A 9,883-nucleotide genomic window follows, 5' to 3' on the forward strand; every position below is an offset into this window, starting at 1 on the left:
CTTATAACTTCATACTCACACTTGATCTCGCGAAATCTAAAATGCAGTATTTAAGATATTATACATCATGCACCTATACGTATTTCCGATTGACTGGTTTATGATATAATGTACACTGTACAGTAAAGTAAATTATATTCGTCGAGAAACGAATTACTACAATATTTGTATTATGTTTCCGATGATGAAATCGCATATTTTTTTTTCTTTTAATCTCCGACTTAAATTTTATAGTACCTCATTTTACTACACATATATGGCCTAATTATAGCCCGATATATAATAAGAAGTAAACTAAGTACATTATGTTTAAATAATCAAGAGGCAATATAAATAGTATAGTAAATTTCATACACAATTTTATTAGATTCGTCAAAGTTTAAGTAGAAAAATAAATAATATTATTGTATTTTACATTTTGTTCAGAAAAAGTGTACTCACATAAACAAATACTGTAGGTTATGAAAAAAAAAAAACTACAGACGGGAATATAAAAATAAATTTAATTTGGATTTTTTTTTTTTTGGAGCAAAAAGAGCTTCTCAAATTCATGTTTGAGTATGGTTAAAAAACATTCCGTATGAGGAATTTGTTATTCCCACAAGTTAATTTATCACCTAAAAATGACATAATAATATAATACAATAAAAGCAACGAAACTTAGTGGGTATAATCGTGCATTTTATTTAATGTAAAATATAAGGAAAGCAACAGAATAGATACACCTTCCTAAATAATAGCATATATTTATTAGAATTTATGATATTGATACATAAGATGCGTTTCGGATCATGTACGATAAATTTGAATCAATGTGAATAATTTATACACATTAATTATTATCGAAAGCTATTTCAATATGTTCTTATTGAATTTACAAAATTATACATTATGTTTATTGATTAATAAATATATTATAGGTACATAGTCGGTTACGGAAAAAATGCAATAAAAATAAATGATTCGCACAACAAAGTTGTAATTTTAATAGTTGGTATCTATTTAGATGTTTTATCTGTCATAGCTTCATATCATCAAAGCGAGTGTTGTAATCATTCGTTTAACTTGGTGGAAATTACTAGAAAAAATAAGAAAACAAATTTGATATTTGAAGTACAATTTTGTCTTGTTAACGATATTGCATGTTATAACAAAGTTGCATTTAAGAAAAAAATAGTATTACTCCTACATAAGCATAATATCTGAGAAACAGAAAAAGAATTCAAAGAACATATAAATTCGTGTTACTGAGTATGCAATATGCTGCAAGAAGCAATGAGAAAGCTGTTACCCTCACATCCAGTGATTTCGTAGAACAAAAAAAAAAAAAAGCGAAATCTAACTTAAAACAAAATTCAGTTGCTAGGCTCTGTTTGAAAAGATATCGAGTGTCTTCAATTAATGTTTGCAACCTGTAAAATGGTATACAGTGTCGTTCAAACGTGATCTAAATTAATAATTGCGGAGTACGCATAACAATATAATGTGAACAGGAAATATTTCATGCGTGGTGTTATTATAATATTATCAGTAGGTATATATTATGGAGGTTCATATTATGATTATTTTCTATTTTTGTTTGGCTTGGAGATGGATTTGTATATTTGCATTTTTAATTTTAAAAATACAGATAATGTTATGTTGGTCATAAATCATAAATGATCAAAGGGTTGTATAAAAATTTGATTAATTTTTCCGACGAGAAAAAATAATTCTTATCCATCCAGTTTTTTTGATTTTTTAATATTTATGAACTTTGGCCCAACCTTCTTAGTAATAAATCGTATTTTATGGATTTTATTCAGAAGTTTTATATAATTTTTGAGAAGAAAGAGCGGGATTATAATTATACAAATGGAATCATAAAAATTAAAAATTAAAATCAGTACTTCGTTATTTAAATGTTCTCAATCTGAAAATAGTATAGAATATACATAACATTAAATATACATTATACATTATACATGGCAACAACGAGTTGTATTCTTTGACCGTCCGTCATGTCAGTTGCATCTTGCATGTCCCGTTGGCGGTTAACGCAGAAATGTCTCCGACTTTACTGAAAAAAGTAATTAGCATAATTATAACACTTACTAATAATAAGGTGGGTTCAACTATTAATTAATATAATAATAAAATATATTTTATTCATGTACAATGTACATAAACATGGACTTTGTGCGGGCACTGGGTATTATTCATATAGCAGTTGGTGATCTACTAATAATTATGAAATGCACTTGTGCATCAATGGATTATTGCTAATGTGCATTTCAAATTTCTATTGTTACAGTTGTACTCACATTGCTACATAATAATATACCAAATCTGCGGAATGGGCATACTATTAATATTCAAGTACCTACCTATAACCAAAAATGATTTGAGTACCGATTCATTAAAAAGTACAAAACAATATCTTGTTTGTTCACTACTTTGACCTATGGCATATACTACGACGGATGATAATGGATAGAATTTCATAGCCATAACTTCATGCATTTGTTTAAGGGTTTTAATTTTGATATATGGCTAGCTGCATTAAACTGTTTAATGACCGGAGATATGTATTACTGGTATTCTGTAGTTACACTTCTATACAATTATATTGACTCCATGTTTAATTAAAAATTATTACACTCAAAGACGAAAATAAAAACAATTATATCCCGTAAGTAGTAAACTGCTGTTTTTTTTAGAATGCGAATATAAATAAGATTGATGTTGGAACTATAAAATATTTAGGTGCCTAGTTAAAAACGATAATATTGCCAAATTTTAAGCATGACGGGTTTTCTTCATTTTTTGATTTTTCTTGAAGTACAACCGTTTTGAAATATTATTGATATTTTATCGATACGAGCTTAGTGAAAAATATAATTAGGTTATTCCAGCTTCCAGGTTAGGTACGTAATAATATGACAAACATGGAGATCCACGCAGTCGGGTCCGACAGTGAGACGAAGTCATTAAAACCAGTCAGTGGAAATGTTTAAGAATTCGTTTGTTGGTGCAGTGAAGGATGGACGACCGACTCTAAAGCGTGCACACTTACGTCCTCGGATATATATTATTTAACTATACATATATATACGTATTATATCTTTACGCTTTGATGCTGTAATGCTGTGCATAGCCGTTATACGACGACGACGGTTTTAGCGATGTCTTTATGAAATGGCAGTTTTTACTCGTTCTTGGGGACACGCCGTCGTAAAAAATAAAACATAAAAATTACGCCCTTTTTGTTGGCCAAATAAAAAGTTACGCAAACAAACTCGGAAGATAACATTTAAAATAATGCGTGTTGTATACAACGTTATAACCTACTACGCAGGCGAATTCGCGATTGTAAACGACGATAATTAATGTAATATGTTGATATGTATACTCGTAAAACGGTTGATTGAATAAAAACAAAATAATCGTATACCTATAATTGAAAGGACAGATATAAGAAATCATATTATACAGTCATAAATATATATATATGACTTAAATGTATGACTTTGTATGTAAAAATTAGTAGAAACTTAAAACGGCTGTTTATCACGCAGGAGATATTATGTGTTCGAATAATAATTAGTGAAAGCAAAATGAACCAAAAACTAGAGCATATTAAGATACTTAAAATTATAATTTGTAGACATCAAATAAAATATGATATAAAACATCGAAGAATGAGAATTAGAAAAAATAAATAATTTACATAACTCATACATACATTATAATATATAATATGACATACATTTTTTTAGCTTTAAATAAAAGTATCATTGAAACAAAAAAAAATCATCTTCAACCGGATCACAATCAAAATAACAATAATGTAACTGAAGTAGCGTGAATTTTTAAATATAACAGACCATTTGACTGTGGCGGCGTTTCAATGACTTCAATTGGACTTATACACGGCCGACTTGATTTCGTTATAATATAATATACACTATGATACATATTATTATTATAAATAAATTGTATAAAATGCGCTAGACGACTTTTCACGTCTCTTCGGAGACGGAGGTACGACAGGTTTTTCAGGTCCGTTCGGCCCGTCATCGTCCGCACTTGCGCTTCTATATATTTCCAGTATAATTTGTCCCCCCCCCTCCACCGTTCGCCAGTTATACCGTCCTCTTGCCTCGCAATCGCCGCATGGTCAGACGATTTATATAATATTATATATTTTTTTTATACAGGATGTGGGTCTAACCGTGGCGTTTGTATTTTTTTTTTTAACCTTTTTCCCGATTGATAACTGATGAGTATATACCATCTCGAATTACTCTATTTTGGAAAACAGCAATTGAGTTCAGAGCAATCCACGGTTGTTGTAACATGCACGAGGCGTTTTTCGTTCGGTTTAGTCGATCACAAAACGTGTTTACACCGAGACGCCAGTCGTTGAGTTTAGGTAGGAGATGGATGAAGACTGGACGAGGACGGACGTGGCACTGGTAGAACAACACCCTGTATATTATATTGTTTGCCCCAGACACCGTCACCGACAGTCGCTGAAAAATACTGGAGAAATAGCTCACCGAGAAATAGCTATTTCGTCGGAATGTCAGCAAGCCTCCAACTCGAGCGCACGGTCAATTGAATTCTTTTGACTCTGCATCCGGCGGTGGTCTTTGCCGAGAACACATATAATATTATATACACACACACATAAATATATCTGTGTGTGTGTGTGTGTGTGTGTGTGTGCGTAATATGTCCTAAAAGCAAAAACTCATCGCGACGAGCACAGACAAAATCCGTCGGTTATATAACTACTGCAGCCATGCCGCCGGTCTGTGTCGCGTCTGCAAAATGCTAATATCTTGCTCTCTTACGGGTACGATATATTATCATCCGTCCACTCAGACTTGTTGTTATTTGAAACACATTGTAAGCAGAATAGCTCAAACAACGAAAATCTAATTTTGTTTTATTCGAGAAAAAATTTCGCAGAATAACGTTGAGTATAGAAACTTAATACTTAATCTGCCCAACTTTTTAGGAAAATACATACTGTGTACGCATTATTTTCAGCACTAGATTGTTCCAAAAACGATTTTTATACTATTACAGTTTCGTACTTTTGCGGGATAAGATATCGTTCTGCCGTTGCGCGTCTCATACTATTTTCGTATCATAATACATATACATATATATATGTACACACATATATTGATGTATATACAGGAGATAACAGAAAGATATGATAAATTAAATATATTATATTGTATTGTGCGTGGTAGGAGGCGGAATTATCCATTCCCCAGTTATGGTCTCAAATATAATTAGCCCGTTTGCACGATATGTGTGCATTTTAAAATAAACACTACTAATTTAATAAAATAACACAACATTGAACTATAGTATTGTTATACATAATAATATATATATTATATGATAGGTATACATACATATCCAAATAGCCACATAATCATTTGGTAGTGTATTATTATATTCAAACAACTGATAGACAATCAAACTATGTTTACCTAATAAATAGTGGACTAAGTATTTAAATGTTTTCTTGCTGCTATTATAAGGATTTTATTCATTTTTTTTTAAAATTTAATTTCTCTGCGTACTGATTAGTTGCCTGTTATAACTTATTTCTTTCTTACTTCCTATCCTACCATTGTTTAATACAAATGTCGTGTTTTATATCTATGACAAATGTGTGTTGAAGTATTTAAGCAATACAAGTAAATGTGAACATTAAAATCAATATTATATCTATAAGGCTTAACAAAAATTATGATGGTTCAGAGTAACTGTATGAACATTAAATTACACATGAATATACTAGATATAAATTATAATCGTTTACAGTTAATTGCTATATTTAGTTTGTTATTAAACACTGCAAAAAAATATTTGTGCACAATTTACGAAACATTGGCTCGTATGTTGGAAAACGACTGCACGAACAATCGATAATTTTCTTATGTTCAAGCATCGAAATTATCCCATACAGGTTTTGAAATGTATTGTTTTTTGAAAAGTTGATTATTTTATAATAATGTAATTATATGTATAGTTATGAGTTTTTGAAATAACTACAATATTTGTAGTAATAACTATAACTATCTTACTCCATTACTCGTATTTAAGCACAAATTAATATGTATTGATATTCTGTGTAAAACCATGCATGATTTCATTTGAAATTTACACAAACAAACATGTCTCATCAGCTATATTTAATACACACTATGATCTAAAGTCAAGTTTGAAATGTGCACAGCATTAGTGTAGCTTAATATAAACAAGCGAGGTATGCCTATACGATAACATCGTATAATATATTATTATCAATAACGGCTGGTGGGAGTAATAATTGACTATAACTTGGTAAACATTTTCTCGGAGGGGTTCCACAAAAAAAGTTTTAAACATGACGAACAAAATGTGTGAAACTGAATTTTTTTTATTTAATCATCGTTTTGTTTTGATGTAAGTAAACATTATCTTGAGATTAGGTGAGATTTTTTTTACGACGACACAATCTAAAATTATCGTATATTTTCGAAGATAGTCCACTATTGTTACAGTATCTGTACATTCCGTTATATGACATTATGGTTTAGATAATTCCACGTACCCCCCCCCCCCATCTCGTACCTATATTTTCCCTCACTTACTGCGACAGACTTAAGTTGCAACTTCCTGACATCCCTCATCTGTTTTCCCCTGTCTACTAAATAGCGAGATCATTCATACTATAATGCATCTGAATATTGTATTTTTTACCCATCACCAACGATTTCCGTCCTACCATTCGCTGCAAGCTCCATTATTGAGCATCCATTTTATAATGATTATACAATATAAAATAAACCAATCAATACATGTAGATGTATTGAATATTTATAGGTATACATACTCTATTAGCAAGCACCCACTTAACTTCCTGCTCGCACTCGTGTTCAGTTCCTTTAAATGCGAATAATCATTTCGTACTATACACTTGTTCAGTTATTATCACTTACCACACTCTATATAACTATCTAATATAACTGTTGGTAGGTATGTAGTTATTAGTTATATACTTGTATATATTACATATCAACAGGTGTATTGGTATCTTGCCATGGCACACAAATAGTTATAATATATTATGGGACCTAAAGTTTCGAACCGCGTTGGTGTAGTGGACCTAACCGCAGAAAACGCCAATCGCACGTCGTCGGTCAGAACGAAGTCCGATTAATTTGCATCCAAACTACCCATCGGCGGTGACACGACAGCGCAGTCCTAACAATGGTTCGTAATTTATTCGACGAGCAACCAATGTCGTGACCGTGTACAACTTATATATAATTTGAAGTATATATACTGTACCAGCTCTATGCATGTTGGACATGAGCCCCTGAGAATTATTTTAGTATTAACATGAGGTGTGAAATCCGCATATTCTACATGTACACAATATTATAATGTCGATATCATATGTATATATATATATATGTATACATATTTATCATCTATTATATAACAAACATGTTTTGTATGTTGACATTTTTCATGCATATTACAAACAATTGATATTTTTTCATGCGAATTGCGTGCTATGTCAATATTTTAAATTACTGATATTGAATTTCTGTGAGATGCTTTGAGGGATGTGTTGTGTCAAAGGGGTGATGCCCCAAGGGAGGAGGTTGCAAGTGCACATCGAGTATGGGACAAATTCCTCTATTTATATATATATATATATTATAATTTATCATATAATATACCATCATGTCTAGAAATAATCTTGTTACAATTTTTCTGTGTTACGTAGATATATCGTCAGTTGGAATTTTCGTATAGGTACGGTGTTATTTTATTTGCATCATAATATTATGTTATTACTTATTAATACTTATTAATAAAAAATATTTAATATTTTACTGCTACTCAATATCCCAGTCGTTTTCCCAACGTATTTTGGCATACTTTTATATTTTAGTAATTATTCAAAAATATTAAAATAGGTAATACATCTTAATTCCCTAATTTGTATTTTAATCTTATTGTAAGCCGCGAGGCATAATGTGAATGTGTCAAATAAAAATTAAAAATTAATTTTTTTTATCGTGGTCTAAATAATATGAATAAATTTTACATTAATTTGTAAAAATAGATTATTGGACATATTTTTAAATTTAAATTGGCTAGGTAAGTACCTATAATAATAAAGAGCTTTTTAATATAAATATAAAATAAATGAAATTTGTTCAAAATTAAACAAAAATAGTAAATATTTTTAAAAAAAAAACTATAACAGAATTAAACTGGGGTTACTTGATATTGATTTTTCCAATTTTATATAAACTGGCACTTAGTAATGGCTGTGAAGTAAAATTAATTTCCAAAATAAAGTTCGAACCAATATAGTTCATTAAAAATATGAACAAAATTCAAAATGAGTTACCTACCTAAGACAAAATACCAACTAAAATAATATTTCTGTTCACACGACGGAGTATTATCGTTGAGTTTTCGACGCAACATAATATTATAGCGCACATTGTTCGATTTCGTGCAGTTGTAGTGAGTCAACTATATATATCGTTCGAGCACATCAACCACGGCGGTGCAGTTGAACAAGACGCGATCAATCGCACAGATCGCCACAATAGGACGTTTTTTTTCCGTACATTTAATAATATAACATGTACTTGCTGGCTGCACTCATTATAATGATTGTCGTTATAACGTCGTACATATTTATATATATATATATTGTACTGTACGGTACGAAAATAAAACCACCGAGGTAGCTACCTATATATTATTATATGTTTTTAAATACCTACCTATAAATATTTACAATATACCTATATAATGTAATGCGTATAGATGTACGATTATTTCGCGTCCACGTCCGAAAAAAGGGAAATGTCACTGCGTGTTTACCTAAAGAAACGAAAAAAAAAAACTTCTCGCAGTGTAGGTAGGTACCTATATAATATGTTTTATATACGACACCAAGGCTGTCAACCTCGTCTAGTTTGTATGCAAAACTGGCAGTACCTACAACTGCAGCCTTATACTCCATAACGACAATGGGATTCCAGAATTATCTGCCAGGATCAAGGTTCAATTCCGCATCTCAACAATGGACCACCACTATATTTATGTACACGACAGTAAGACTTACACAGCCGCTTCGTCAATGCAGTGAAATAGCTGCTGTGAAATAATACAGAGATCCGACTTACCGCCACGCCATGGATGTCCGCACTAATACGATCTGGCACAATAAAAAAACGTGTTCAATTATTATTATTATATTATTATTTTTGTTATTATTATCGTCATACTCATCGTTCTGCGTGTTTTTATGCCAATAGTGTTATTATTATTATTATTATCAACCATAAATGGATCTTATTTTAGAATCCGAACTTAACGAGGAGTGTACTAGTTTTACAACAAAATGTGTGATATGTTTTTTATGCCTTTGATCGGTTATATGTTTTTTTAGACTGTAGAATTCTGATTAGATTACTTCATGTTGAACCAGTTATATCGAAGGCATATTATCTGATGTAGATTTAACTTTTCAGAAGGGATTTCGGACTTTATAGGTTTTTTCAAAAACTAATACATTAGGTACATTGAAAAAATAATGGAAAATATGTGAGACTACAATTCCAACATTTTTTATGATTCCACTGGCATATTGCATATTTTCTATAAGATATCACAAAATATTGAATTTTCAACCTATATAATTCCGATAAATGTACTTGTTTTGCTGATATTTGTTATTTAAAATAAAATGACTCCATGTTTACAGTACGTATACTAGATTAGTATATAGGTGTTCACCGGAAAATATACTTTTACGTGTTATAATTCTGCTGAAAGTCAAGTCTGTTTATCATTCGAG

Source organism: Myzus persicae, unplaced genomic scaffold (assembly GCF_001856785.1).
Source record: "Myzus persicae strain clone G006 unplaced genomic scaffold, MPER_G0061.0, whole genome shotgun sequence".
In the NCBI taxonomy this organism is placed as follows: Eukaryota; Metazoa; Arthropoda; class Insecta; order Hemiptera; family Aphididae; genus Myzus; species Myzus persicae.